The sequence below is a fragment of the Tenrec ecaudatus genome, chromosome 11, assembly GCF_050624435.1.
Source record: "Tenrec ecaudatus isolate mTenEca1 chromosome 11, mTenEca1.hap1, whole genome shotgun sequence".
NCBI lineage: Eukaryota > Metazoa > Chordata > Mammalia > Afrosoricida > Tenrecidae > Tenrec > Tenrec ecaudatus.
Window position 1 is genome coordinate 131,460,191 of NC_134540.1, and position 15,367 is coordinate 131,475,557.

At 40.4% G+C, this 15,367-nt stretch overlaps 1 non-coding gene and 2 pseudogenes across 1 annotated transcript; all 3 read right to left on the minus strand.

The window, feature by feature from the left end:
* Window positions 1-7,347: 7,347 nt before the first annotated feature.
* LOC142461064 (deoxynucleotidyltransferase terminal-interacting protein 2-like) lies at window positions 7,348-8,977 on the minus strand (annotated as a pseudogene).
* Window positions 8,978-9,211: 234 nt separating this feature from the next.
* On the minus strand, window positions 9,212-9,977 carry LOC142461065 (deoxynucleotidyltransferase terminal-interacting protein 2-like; annotated as a pseudogene).
* Window positions 9,978-11,784: 1,807 nt separating this feature from the next.
* LOC142461939 (U6 spliceosomal RNA) lies at window positions 11,785-11,889 on the minus strand. Its single transcript, XR_012787103.1, has one exon. It is a non-coding gene; the product is annotated as a U6 spliceosomal RNA (small nuclear RNA).
* Between the last annotated feature and the right edge of the window lie 3,478 nt (window positions 11,890-15,367).

Consider the following 15,367-nt stretch of genomic DNA (forward strand, 5'->3'; position numbering starts at 1 on the left):
ACTATGATTCAGAATTGAATTAATGGCCATTCATTTGGGTGACAATGTGGGGTAATTAAAAGGAGCCCTGTGCCATAGTGCTTATGTTTGGGGCTGTTAATTCAAGGTCAGCAGTTTGAAACCACCAACTTCTCTGTGGGAAAAAAGACAGGGCATCTTACTTCCCCAAAGAGTTAGTCTCAGAAACTCACAGGGAGCAGTTCTACCTGGTCCTGTATGGTCACTATGTATTGCCACAGACTCAGTAGCTGTGGCTTTGGGTTCAAGTTTTGGGTAAGTTAAGTATAGGCTGCTAATCCCAAGGTAAGTGGTTCCAACCCACAATCCACTCGATTGTAGCAAGATAAGGACCTTCTGTTCCCATTAAATTTGTTGTTGGGTGTGATAGAGCGATTTCCAGTTCACAGCAGTGCTGCGTACAGCAAAAGACACACTTCCCAGTCCTGTGCCATCATTAACATTGTCCTTCTGTTTGAGTCCATGATTTCAGCCACAGTGTCAACTGAGCGTGTTGAGGATCTTCTTCACCGCCCCTCTACTGCACTAAACATGATGCCCTTTTCCAGTTACTAGTCTCTCCTGCGGAGACCTGGTGGCACAGCGCTTACACTGGGCTGCGAGCCACAAGCTAAGCAGTGTGAAATCACAAGCCACTCTACAGAAGTAAGATGGGGCTTCCTACTCTCATAAAGCGTTACAGTCTTGGACACCAAAGGGAGAAATCCCACCTTGTCTTCTAGGGCTGCTATGAGTTAGCATTGACCTGATGGCAGTTAGCTAGTTTTGCTTTTTGTTTTATGTTTGCTTTGGAGTCTCCCTGGGAACACTATCAAAGTACTTTAGATGTAATCACACCATCCTAGATTCTTAGCAGCATTTTGGCTGTACTTCTTCCAAGACAGACTTGTTTTGGCAGTCCATGGTATTTTCAGTATGCCTAACCAGCACCACAATTCAAATGCATCACTTCTTCTCCAGTCTTCTTTGTTCAATGTTCAGTCTTTGCAGGCATACCAGGCCATTGACAATACGTGGCCCAGATCAGGGCACCTTAATGTTCATCCTTGCTCTTTAATACTCTAAAGAGGATTTGTGAAGCATATTTACCTAAGGCAACCCTTCTTTTGATCTCTTGACTGCTGCTTCCATGAGAATTGACTGCGGATCTAAGTAAAACACAATCCTTGACAACTTCAATCTTTTCTCCATTTATCATGATGTTACCGATTGGTCCATTTGTGAAGATTTGAGTCTTCTTTACAGGAATCTGTGATCCATGCTGAAAGCGGCAATCCTTGCTGTTCATCAACAAGTGCTAAATCCATCCTCACTTTTAGCTAGCAATGTTGTGCCTTCTGTATATTGCATGTAGTTAATGAGCCACCTTTTGATATTGATATTGCATTATTCTTTATATCATCCAACTTCCCTGATTATTTGCTTAGCATACAGAATACAATCTTGCTATATACCTTCCCTGGTTTTAAAACATGCAGTATTGCTTTGTTTTGTTTGTTCAACTGCCTCTTCATCCATATGCAGGTTCTGTATGACCACAATGAAGTGTTCTGAAATTCCCACCCCATTCTAAACTATCCATAGTTTGTTAAGGTTTGTGCAGTTGAATGCCTTTGCAGAGTTAATACACTACAAGTAAACATCATTCTGGTAGTCTCAGTTTTCAGACAAGATCCATCTGACATCAATCAGCAATGATATCCCTATTCCACATACTGGCAGTTCCCTGTCAATGTACTGATGAAAGCATTGTTTGATGATCTTCAGCAAAATTTTACTTGCATGTGATATTAATGATATTGTTCCATAATTTGCACATTATGTTGGGTCACCTTTCTTCGGAATGTGTACATAAAGATTTGCAATTCCAGAAATTCTAAGGAGAGGTTCTCCTGTGCCCTCTGTAGGATCAGTTGAGGTGGTAATCAACACAACAACAGTGGATTTACATTTTTATTTTCTCTTTGGTACATATAGAATTGAAATTTCTCTATAATTCTGGAGGAGAAGAAAGCTCAGAAAAATTATATATGATGAAATAAATATAAAATAAATCATGCAAACATTACAACATAGTAAAAAGATGTGCATAATAAAATTAATTTAGGCTAAAAGGTTAACATTTTAACTCCTTTTGTTGTTTTTATATTTGTTGTGTATTGAGCATACATAGAAAAGTATACTCATCATAACTGGTTTTCTGGTTTTCACAAATTAAACTACTTGTACAACCATAAGATTCATCTTTGAATATTTCATGAAGCAATAATTTTTTGTGACAAAATTATTTAAAATTTAAACTTTTTATATCTTCTGGATAAAATATTATTTCTCCATTTAGTGAGAAAAAGCAATAATAACTCTTTTCTCATGAATTCTAAGGTAGAAAATCCTGAAACCATCTCAATTAGCAGTTTGGCTTTGGTTTTACACGAGGTAGTCTGATGATGTGATCCCCCAAATGTACATACTGTTGAGTGAGAGTTACAGAAGGCTTCTTGTAATGATGAGAACAAGAAAACACCTTAAAAGTTTACTTAGATTAGGCTGAGGGACTATGTGGGAATAGAGACAGGCTTCCTACTGGCAGAAATTTCATAGGCACGAATATAAAATGAGTTAATTCCAAAATTAGCTACTCAGAACTTACTTTAGAGATTACAGAAAAACCTCTACTTGATAACTATCATCAACTGCATGAATTCAACATTTCTCCATGGCTGGTACTACTCTTACGTAGTTTGCCATAGTACTGGCAGGGGATTTTGTTTGTGAGATGACGCAGGTGAGTTTACTTTTCCAACTCATTGAAATAAATATATTTTTATGTAACTTCAATGCAAAAATATATATTTTGCTTTAGGTCACTAGTGCAGGCTTATCAAAATCATTGTCATTTTTTTTGATATAGCCTTTGAAATATAATACAGAAGGAGGCCTCATGGTGCAGGGGATTTTGAGTTGGGTTACTGTGAGGTTAGCAGGTCAAAACCACCAGCCACTCCGTGGGAAAAAGATGAGACTTTCTTTTCCCCTAAAGAGTTAAAGAGCTACAAATTTTCCTCAGAAAACCACCAGGTCAGTTTTACCCTGTTGTATAGATTGGCTATGAGTCACAATTGATTCAACGGAATGATTTTGCATTTCATTTTACAATAGATGAAAATATTGTGAAAGTTGCTCTTAAAATTATAGACACTGTATTTTGACAAAAAATTGACATCAAATAATATTTTCTTTTTTAAAAATTTTTTTATATTTTAACAATTTATTGGGGCTGATACAATTCTTTTCACAGTTCATACATATACATACATCAATTGTATGAAGCACATCTGTACAGTCTTTGCCCTAATAATTTTTTTTCTCTTTTCTTCTTTTACATTTTATTAGGGACTCAAACAACTCTGACCACAATCCATACATATACATACATCAATTGTATAAAGCACATCCATACATTCTCTGCCCCAATCATTCTCAAGGCATTTGCTCTCCACTTAAGCCCCTTGCATCAGGTCCTCTTTTTTTTTCCCCCCTCCCTCCCCATTCCCCCCTCCCTCATATGCCCTTGGTAATTTATACCTCGTTATTTTGTCATATCTTGCCCTATCCGGAGTCTCCCTTCCCCCCTTCTCTGCTGTCCCTCTCCCAGGGAAGAGGTCACATGTGGATCCTTGTAATCAGTTCCCCCTTTCCAACCCACTCACCCTCCACTCTCCCAGCATCGTCCCTCACACCCTTGGTCCTGAAGGTATCATCCACCCTGGATTCCCTGTACCTCCAACCCTCATATGTACCAGTGTACAACCTCTGTCCTATCCAGCCCTGCAAGGTAGAATTCAGATCATGGTAGTTGGGGGGAGGAAGCATCCAGGATCTGGGGGAAAGCTGTGTTCTTCATCGATACTACCTCACACCCTAATTAACCCATCTCCTCTCCTAAACCCCTCTATGAGGGGATCTCCATTGGCCGACACTTGGGCCTTGGGTCTCCACTCTGCACTTCCCCCTTTATTTGATATGATATATATATACACATACATATACACATATATACACCTACATACACACACTTATATCTTTTTTTTTTTTTCCATGATGCCTTATACCTGGTCCCTTGGGCACCTCGTGATCGCACTGGCCGGTGTGCTTCTTCCATGTGGGCTTATTTGCTTCTGAGCTAGATAGCCGCTTGTTCACCTTCAAGCCTTTAAGACACCAGACACTATCTCTTTTGATAGCCGGGCACCATCAGCTTTCTTCACCACATTTGCTTGTGCACCCATTTGTCTTCAGCGATCCTATCATGGAGGTTTGCAGTCAATGATATGATTTTTTGTTCTTTGATGCCTGGTAACTGATCCCTTTGGGACCACTCGATCACACAGGCTGGTGTGTTCTTCCATGTGGACTTTGTTGCTTCTGAGCTAGATGGCCGCTTGTTTATCTTCAAGCCTTTAAGACCCCAGTCACTATCTCTTTTGATAGCCGGGCACCATCAGCTTTCTTCACCACATTTACTTGTTCACCCACTTTGGCTCCAGCCGTTGTGTCGGGAGAGTGAGCATCATAGAGTTCCAATTTAATAAAAGAAGGTATTCATGCATTGAGGGAGTGTTTGAGTAGAGGCCCAAGGTCCTTCCGCCACCTTAATACTTGACCTATAAATATAGACACATAGATCTATTTCCCCATCCTCCTATATATATTTGCATGTACATGTCTTTGTCTAGACCTCCATGAATGCCCTTTGACTCCTAGCTCTTTCCTCCATCTCCCTTGACCTTCCTCCTGCCCTACTACCATGCTTCATCGCCACCTGGGCTAGAGTATACCTCTTCTCTAAGCATCCTTACCCTTGATCATTTCCCACCAGGCCTGCAACTCCCCCTTCTCTATCATTTGGGGTCCCATGTTTTTCCCTTGTCCCTGGGTTTGTTAACACCACTTCCTTACCCCCCACTACCCACCCACCCCAAGGCCCCCCGGAACTGTCGGTCCCGTTGTTTTTCATCCAGATAGTTCATCCAGCCTGTCCTATTCAGACAGACATGTGGAGTCACTAACATGCACGAAAACTAGACAGAGGAACACAAAGCAACAGTATACAACCAGACAACAAAACAACCAAAACAAACCACTGAAAAAGAACAGAACAAAACAGTTCACAAGAGAAAAGCTTGTAGTTAGTTCAGAGATCGTTTGCTGGCCCTTAGGAGCGTTTTCCATTCCAGTCTGTTGGGGCACCACGCCCTGGTCCCAAAGTCCACTTTCAGCATTCCCTGGGGACCTTGTCACTCCATTCCCTTGCTGTTCCGCTGCACTCCCCCAGTGATTTGCCTCGGTGTGGTGGGATCAGGTCAGGTGCAATTCCCACACTGTGTCTCCGGTGCTGTCCCCTGTATCGCCCTTAGTCACTGAGGGGCATCATGTCTCATAGTAGGGCCAGCCATGTTGTTCTCTCTGTGGACTGGCTGCTCTACTCAGGAACATCATCATCACGGCCTGGTGGGCCAGGCTGTGCTCCACTCTCTCCTCCTGCCCCTTCATCTGCTCCCGTGTGCTCTGATCAAATATGTCCATCTCCCATAGCTGCAGAGTCAATGTCATCCTTTGGAACAAATTATTTTCGGGGGAGGTCAAATAATATTTTCTATGATAAAATTGGTTTTCAAATTTTTTTTTATTTCCCAGCATTTATCTCATTTTCACAAGAACTTTTTGAAACTCTAAAATAAGATTTTTTTAAGTACTGATATACATCACTATTTTTTTTACATCAAAGGTGATAAATTACAAAAACAGAACTGTTTGAGCTATAAATTGCTAGTTATATGATATAAAATTTACAATTGGTCTTAATGCTATATCATACATGTGATAGTTCAGTTTTGTGTCAACTATCTGCTCCCAGATTTTCAACAGTTTGGCAGTTGAGACCTTCTGCTTGATGTCTGAGAAGTATAGGGAAACTGGTTGATTGACACTGTTTACAATACTGGCAAAGGACAGAGATAAGCTCAGGCATTCCATACTCAGCTCAAGTGCCGCATAAAAGGCCTTAGAATTTCTACTTGAGCCATAAGATCAAGCCTCATCTCTTTTAGTAACAGAGAAGCAGTGCTGAAAAGCAAACCCAGAGTCTTATCAGGAGTAGCTGAATTACAATTTTAATTGAATGCTGAACCTAGAATGGTGTGTGTGATAGGTTTTCTTGTGCCAACATGGCACCTGTCAGAAGATATGGGTGGAGTTTAGCCGGTCAATCAGGTTGTAGCTTGATGACTTCATTTGGAGGGAGGTCCCACCTAGATAAATAGCTCCCCAGATGTGGGCCTCTCTCTTCCTTCTGCCTTCACCTTCCTTTTGACAAATCACGCTGAGACCTGTGGGGCCCCTGGAGATGCTTCCACCGTCATTGGAGCCACAAGACTTTGCACTCACTGTCCTGTGATCGTCCTGCATTTTGCATCACTGTTTGTGGCTGTATGAGTCTGAAGAGGGATTTATGGACTAGTATCAGACTTATAGACTTGAGTTGGACTGGGCTGGGATGTTGTCCTGATACAGAATTACTTCTTGATATAAAACTCTTTCTTACACATTTATGTGACAGTCTCTGAATTTGTTTCTCTCGTCAACTCAGCCTAACACAGTGTGTGATATTAAAGGTGGGGCATTGATTGGGAAGATTTGGAACCCTACAATTTGATTGAGAATATATAGGCAGATAATCATGAATATGCAGAACTTGAATTCCTAAATTCCATTGACTCATGCCATCTAATAATGCCACCTTTCTCATCTGAAGAGATTACATCATTATCCATAAAGCTATTTTCCCCAAAAACAACACTTAAGGTTTCCCCAAATGTATATGTTAACATGCCATGTGGTCCTGTATTTGGAGCATGGTATGAGGCCAGTGCCTTAAAAAATACTGCTGAGAATTCCCAGGATACACCCTTACTATCCATATTCCTTCTCAATTTACAACTAAACTTCAGTCTCAGGGAGTCTTGAAAGGTGACTCTAGAAGGTGGCTCAGGAGGATGTGCCATAGTTTCCTAAAGAAGTATTGAGCTTTCTAATGTGTACAGACAGAAACCTGTAAGAATCCTGGTAAGGATGTGGGATAATGGTGCAGCAAATGTAAAGGTGAGCCAGTTGGAGTTTGTTGGTATGAGTCCATTAAATAGATTTTGGGCAGGGGAGTGTGTGTGTGTGTGGGGGGGGGGGGTCACTCTACTTTAATGTATAGTGTTAATTTTCAAAATCTCTTTAGTAAATAAATAAAAGACATGAAATTGGTTTACTTGGTGAACCTTAATTGCAAAATGTTTTCTTCTCTCAAAACTTCTTTCCTTCAGCATTTGCTGCCTTTTCAGCCATGATTCGCAGGTATTTCCGTCCACTAAATCTTCTGAACTGGGAATCGGTCAGTGGTTCTTTCTTTCACAGTAGTTATTTTACTCTCCTTGGGAATTGTGAATGATGGAAGTCGGCTGGATCGTCAACAATGGTTCCAATCTGGAAGTTCTTGGGGAAGCCATTTTCATCATTTTCCTTATAAAACCATTTGGGGTCTATGCTCCCATCCTCAGGACATGGAGGTCATTTTTTAGGTCAGCTATCAATTCTGGAGCTTTCGTGCCAAACCAATCATTGTCTGCTGCTTTTTGTTGCTCTTCCCAATATCCACCTTTTTTTTTAAGTTGAAATTTTGATTCTCTATAAGGTGAAACACTAGTTGTTTTCAAAATTAGGGGTAATGGTGCTTTTCTGCAGAAGTTCATTTTTTGTTCTCTCCTTGATCTGTGTGAGAGCTTTTTATTTTGATTGTGGATATATATATATATATATATATATATATATATATATATATATATATATATATATATATATATATATATATATATATATATATACCACTGAGCTGCTGCTTAATATTCAGACCTGGGTTTATGTTGCTGATTGTTAATTTCAGAAGTTTAGAATTAGGGCTGTATAGTAAGTCTTCATCACTGGCCTCATTAACTGCACTTCTGCCAATATCTGATAGCTCTGCACTTTTTTCATTATCTCCCTATTTTTCTTCCTGTGTGACAGCCTCGGTAGTCTTGTCTTCTTCTAAGTGAAAACTTTCTTTCAGCACTCGATCCAGGAGTTGTGTCAATCACAAACAAAGCAGTTTCACTTGACACTTCCCAAGTCTTCACTCACTGACTCCTTTTGATCATTATTTCCAACAAAACATGTGGTGTCTTCCTCATTCTCCTCATTCTCCGACTGCTAGCATTCTCAGAGGGCTAATAAAAGAGAATCACCTTTATCCTGAGAGGTGTTGAGCACAGACTTGTGCAGTTTGATTATGAGGTTCTATATATATATATATATATATATATATATATATATATATATATATATATATATATATATATATATATATATATATATATAATATTATTTATATATTATGAGAATATATATATATCTTGGGGGTACTCTTTATCTTTTATCAACTGAGCCACCAAACTGTGTCAAGTCATTTGTTTTTGCGGGATTCTCTCTTATTTCATTCTGCCTATTTACACAATTGTCTATGTCTGAGCTAATGACTTCATGACAGCTTGTAAGTTAGAATTTGATGGGTCTGAGAAACTACTTGATGAAAGCTATTGTCACGGAGCTCAGAGACTGTGTTAGTCCGGGTAGACTAGAGAAACAAATCCATGGACACACAGAAAGGTATAAGTAGGAGATTTACATACAAGAGGAATTGAATATTGAGAAAACATCCCAACCCAGTCTAGTACAAGGCCCTAAGTCCAATATTAGCCCATATGTCTGATACCAATCTATAAAGTCCTCTTCAGACACATGAAATACATGCAATGGTGCCAAATGCAGAATGATCACAGGCCAGTGGCTGCAAATTCAGAGGTGGAAGAAGCATGTCAGTGCTGGCAGGGGTCTCCACGTAGCCATTCCAGTTCCCAGGGCTGCATCAGGGTAGGTCCATGTGACATCTCAGGGGTGCCTCGCAGGAAGTCCTCCTTGTGGGTAGAGAGTCTCCAAGGAAGTGAACTGAGAGAGAGTGTCTCTTACCTCCAAGGAGGAATGACCAGATTTCCCAGAATTCTAAGGCCATGTCCACATAAATCTCATTGGCTATCTGCAGATTGACAGCCTAGATTCCACCCCTACACTCGTAATCCTTAAATTGACACCAGATTCGGTGACTGCCACAGAGACTCTTCAATGAGGAACTTTTATCATCCATAAATTTTCCTTCATTTTTCATTTCTTTGGTCTCATATCTAAACCTTTATAATTCTGGTTTATATTTCCTGGTGAAATATTACTAGCTACCTCTTCAGTTTGTGCCTGTACTTCTGTGCACACCCTTGGTGGCTCTTCTGATTGCAATCTCCAAAAATGAAGAAATGACTGAGGATAATGACTCAGGATCAGAAGTATCTTCTGCGTGTGATTCTTCACTTGAATCTGTGAGTCATTTAGCCTCCCCTCTTTTGGTTCTTGTTACTGTGGAAGGCTCACATGCAGAAATACCCGAAAAATGAACTTCGGCTTCAGAGACTTCTTCAGTATGAGATTCATTTATTGGAGTTGTTTTCACCTTTTTCCTTGCACTCGATGCTGGAGTGGATGGAATTACGTTCTGCCTTTTCCTAGTTAACTTTACAGTCGGATCTTGGAGCACAGATAGAGAAAGAACAATTTGATTCTGCTTAAGATATATCTCTATCAATAGATGGTTCAGTCATCTCTGGTAATTCACTTTCAGTTCTGATTTTCTTCCTTCTGGACTCTGTTCCACACAGCATGTGTCTCAATTGTATTTTGGTCATCAAACTGAGGTCCTTCATGCTTTCTGAATGCTTTTTAATTCCACTAGCCGCAGAATTCTTCTGTGAGGATATTTGAACTGACATGTTGTGATAGGTATGTAAATTGTGCCAACCTGGTCATAGGAACGTAAGGAATTAATAAGGTTTCAGTTTGATTGGAGTGCAAAGAGATGAATGGCTTAGCAAACCCCACCTCTTTCGCTCTTGCTCTATGGTGATTGTTGTGTGGCTGCCGTAACTAGTTCTCTGCTTCAACTGGTGAGGTACACTACCTGTGGGACACCCAACCCATGAGATTGTGTGGTTAGAGCTTGATGTACCTTCGAGACCTGTTTCACTATGTTGCTGGTGTATATAACGCTTGAGCTTGGGACCATTGGAATCTTGTTGACTGACTGTTGGTGACTTGCCCTCCTGTTTGCTGCCTGTGGGTGAATGGTCTGCATTGTTCTACAGAAGACTAATCTGCCTGCTTCCTTGATCTTGGACACAGCAGCCCTCGTGAGTTAAAGGATTTCTAGTATATTAACTGTTCTGTAGAAGTGAGTTGAACTGAGCCCTCTGTACTGCTGTGTGGACTAATTAGCTGTTATACTCCTTCATGCTGTGTATATATATAAATATATATATATATATATATATATATATATATATATATAAATCATAAATATCCTGGTTTTGTTTCTCTAGAGAACCCTGTCTAACACAATTGGTACGGGAGTGGGGTACTGGAGAAACAAATCATAAAGATGGAGAGTGGATCCTTGGATGACCTCTGCCTCAAGGCAGTGTTCTTCTTTGTGTACCTGGAGGTCAGATATGTCTGTGCAGTTTACTGGGATGTTTCTTGGAAAGAATATGGGAAGTTAAAGTGTTGATCATTTTGATTGGTTGTAGCTTTTGGTTATTCCGGTGTGAAATGGCAAAAATGAATACTGTTAATGCATATTTTTTCCTCCGGGGTAGAAATCAACATTTGAATTTCTCACAAACCATGCTGCTTAAGGAAAATGCTGACAGAGGTCAGAATGACTCACAGAAAGTCTGAATCTGGCTTGAGGCTCTCAGAGGCCTAATGCCATATATATTTTTTAATCAATAGAATAGTTTAAATAAGTTAGATAAGAATTGAACTCGACTGTTTTGTTCATTTACAAATGTTATGTTTAAATCAGGAGGGCACATAATGAATTATATGCATTTAGTTTATCCTGTTAGATACAGATATGATTTTATTATTGTTTGTTTGAAAATTATATATGACTAAAGAGCTATGTGAACGTGTCAAATTGACAAGTGGTAGTCTGTGGTGAGTACATAGTTTGGTGTCAATTCGAGAGGATACAGAGTGAAGGCATGGTGTCTGGGCTTCCAACCAAGATAAAACCAATGAGGCGTCTGCATGGGCAAGGCCTTCTCCTGAGAATTCTGGGAATTCCTGGATTTTCTCCTTGGAGGGGATAGATAAACTCTCTCATTCTCTTGGCTCACTTCCTTGGAAATTCTCTACTGACCAGGCTGATGGCCTGCAAGACATCCCTGAGGAGAAGCCACATGGATCTACTCTGATACAGCCAGGACCCAGAACTTGGAGAAGCCACATGTGGCCCCTGTCAGCACTGAGATGCTTACAATGGCACTGGATCTGCAAGACTTCCCACCCACTGGCCTGTGATCTTCCTGCATTTGGCATCATTGCATGTGTGTCATGAGTCTGAAGAGAACTTAAAGATTGGTGTCAGACATATAGATTAATATCTGACTTATGAACTTGATCTGGACTGGTCTGGGGTGTTTTCTTAAAATTCAATTGCTCTTGTATATAAACCTCTTTCTTGTATACATATGAGTGTCTATGAATTTGAGTCTACCCAGACTAACACACGTCTTGAAATATATGACACACTAAAAATGTGTATGACATTCTTGCACAGGGACTATGCTAACTTTCTGTGTATCATTCCAATTTTAGTATATGTGCTGCCAAAGCAAGCACTCACGAAGTAGGTTTTTAATATAATGTTTTACCTCAAGAGATTTTGAAAGGATCTAATAGTATATTTGGTTACTCCTAAGTAGCATGGATTTTGAAATAACCTGCACTAAGTCAAGCTGTAGAACCAGATCTACTCTAGAAAATGGTGTCTAAAGTCTAAGGGAAATGGGCATATTAGAGTGGAATTAGCAGTTTCAACCTATACCATAGTGGAGTTTCCAAGGACATACTTTGTGTTATTCCAGGTAGACTAGTTAAACAAATTTATGGACACTCATATGTGTATAAGAAAGAGCTTTACATAAAGAGTAATTGTACATTAAGAAAGCATCTCAGCCCAGTTCAGACCAATACCAGAAGCCTGATATTAGTTCATATGTCCGATACTAATCTATAAAGTAATCTTCAGACTCATGAAATATATGCAATGGCACTGAATGCAGGAAATTCACAGGCCAGTTGGTGGGAAGTTTTGTGGATCCAGTGGCATTGTGAGCATCTCAGTGTTGGCAGGTCTCCACGTGGCCCCTCTAGTTCAGGACACTAGTGTAGTTCCATGTGTCTTGTCAGCTGCAATATCTCACAGGGAGTGAGCCAAGAGACAGAGTGTCTCCGACCTCCAAGGAAGAAGACAGGAGGTCCCAGAATCCTCAGGAGAAGGCACTGCCCACACAGAGGCCGAATTGACTAAGACCTGATTGACAGGCGAGACTCCACCTCTTCATTCTTTATCCACTCAAATTGGCAAAAGATTATGTAACTACTACACACTTCTTACCACCAGTAAGGAGCAAACATGGGAAGATAACTCCAGCATCTCTGAAGACTGCTATGATTGCAACTTTAGATGGCAAGGCTTGCCAGCAGGGATTGCCCCAATTGAACGAACACACCTAACTACAGTTGGGCTAATTGAGTTCCAGAGTTGTGGCGACCAATTGACATCCCTTAATCGATAGAGAAAAGGTAGGGAGGAATACAAAATGGATAGCAGAGTCAGAAGAATCTAATTTGTATAGATATATGGCATTGATAAATCAAGCACACTGTCCCTAAGAGTGAAATAGATGGTTAGCCTACTAAATATTTACTTAAATTGATATAAGCAGAAGAATTCCAGTTCAGGAAGATGACAGTGACCTCATGCCTATGGTCTTCACTCCTGTTACAGTACTCTCTTTCTCACAGTTGACACCTGTCGCCCCATGGGGAGTTCTTTATGAGCTGTTGACTAAGGAGAAGAAAACCCAAGCTTGATTTAAAGATATGCAAGTGCTACTTGAAAGAGGACAGCTGCAGCATTACACCCTGAAGTCTGTGGTGAAGAGACAATTGTCCAAGAGGCAGTTTACCTGGTCGTGAGCAGAATATCCAGATGTGTGACTATATATGCATGGGCTGGGCCATGGGTTAACTGGTTGGCCAGCCTCTGCAGAGGAGGAATTTAGCAATCAAGTTGGATTAAAATGACATGTTCTGTTTAAACCAATCATTCTATTTCCCTAAGCACTCTAGTCATTGCCCAATAGTCTCATGAACAAGTGGACAATGTGGTTATGCATGAGCTTAGCAAAATGCCCGACCACTCACCAAGGCCAGCTTGGCTACTGCCACTGCTGAAGGTCCAGCAACAGAAACCAAGCACACTACATGGGGTCATTCCTCAGGAAAATAAGTCAACTGGTAGCATGTGTATTACCTGGGATCACTTACATAACAGAAAGGTCAACATTATGTTTTTATTAGAACAGAAAGAGACGTGCCTCACCTGTGCACAATGTTTCTGCCCAGATATCATTTGTCAATTTGCAGAATACCTTATCCTCCAGTATGATACATCTACAAAGACAGATTTGTATGTCCTTGTAGCAGCCCATGGTATTTTCAATATTCTTATCCAACACCATATTTCAAAGGCTTCTTTGGTCTTCCTTATTCAATGTTCACCTTTCACATGTGTATGAGACAAATGAAAGTACCATGGTTTCAGTCAAGTGCACCTTAGTCCTCAAAGTAACATCCTTGCTTTTCAATATTCTAAAGAGATCTTGTGCAGCAGATTTACCCAATTAATTCATCTTTTGATCTCTTGATTTCTGCTTCCATGATCATTGATTGTGAATTCAAGCAATACAAAATCCTTGACAACTTCAACACTTTTCCATTTATCGTGATGTTGCCCATTGGTCCACTTGCGAGAACTTTAGTCTTCTTTATATTGAGTTCTAATTCATACAGACGGCTGAAATCTTTGCTGTTAATTAGCAAATGCTTCAAGTTCTCATCACTTTCAGCAAGCAAGATTGAAGCATCTGTATGTATTAAACCAAATTCACAGCCAAAAAGTCAATGGTGAGTCACGGCAAACCTCTTGGGTTCCTGAGAATGTAATTGTTTACAGGAGTAATCATTCAAATCACCCTTCAGCAGAGCTTATTGTGCTTTCGAACTGCTGACCATGCATATTGCAGCTCAACAGTAACTACCACACCACCAAGGCTCCTAGTGTTCATAAGCCATTCTCTAATCCTGATGTCTTAACTCTTCTTCATATAAACCAGCTTCTGTGATGATTTGCACAGCATAGTTTGAATAAAAATTGTGAGAGGATACAATCCCAACAACCAACTTTCCTGCTTTTACACCATGCAGTAGTCCCTTGTTCTATTTGCCTATTTGCCTCTTGATTCATGTACAATTTCAGCATGAGCACAATGAAGTGTCCCAGAATTCCTTTCTCAAGATTATCTATAATTTAGGATCCACACAGTTGAATGTCTTCACCTAGTCAATAAAATATAAATAAACATCTTTCTGGGCTTCTGCCCTTTGAGCCACGCGGGAAACTGAAAACGGGAAAGTGTATGCGGACAAAATTCTCCATGCTTGACTGGACTGGAAAACACTCCTAAAGGCCAGCAAACGACCCTTGAACTAACTACAAAAAAAAAAAAAAAATTCTCCGTGCTCATATTTTAAGGAGTCTGGAGGCTGAGACTCTCCTAGAGAGAGGCTGTCCCATTTGAGGGTTGGAGATGCATCCCAGTCACATTCTCCTATAAAAAAGTGGTTCCCCACAATCTCCCCCTGTAATAACGCTAATTTAGAAGTACTGCTTGCAAGCACATGGTTGCTACCAGCTTGAAGGTTGTCTGCCTGAGGGCTCGCAGCCTGAAAGTTGGCTGCCACTGAGAGCAATTGGCCCCTATTGTCTGGCTCATCCTAGGTAGGGCCCACTCCCTTCTGATAAGGACCATACACTCTTCCATGGGGAAGAATTTAGGGACAGTTCAGCTCAAACCAGCTTAGAGATAACCAAGGTTAGGCCACCATCTTAACTATAGAATCTGTCCATCTTGTTAGGAATGTACTTTCCTGTCACACATATGCCTCTAGTACTTCCCCTTCCTATTGCACGTATACTCCTAGCTCACCCCCTCCTGTTCCGTTTATGTCTCTAATACAGTCCCTTCTTGTT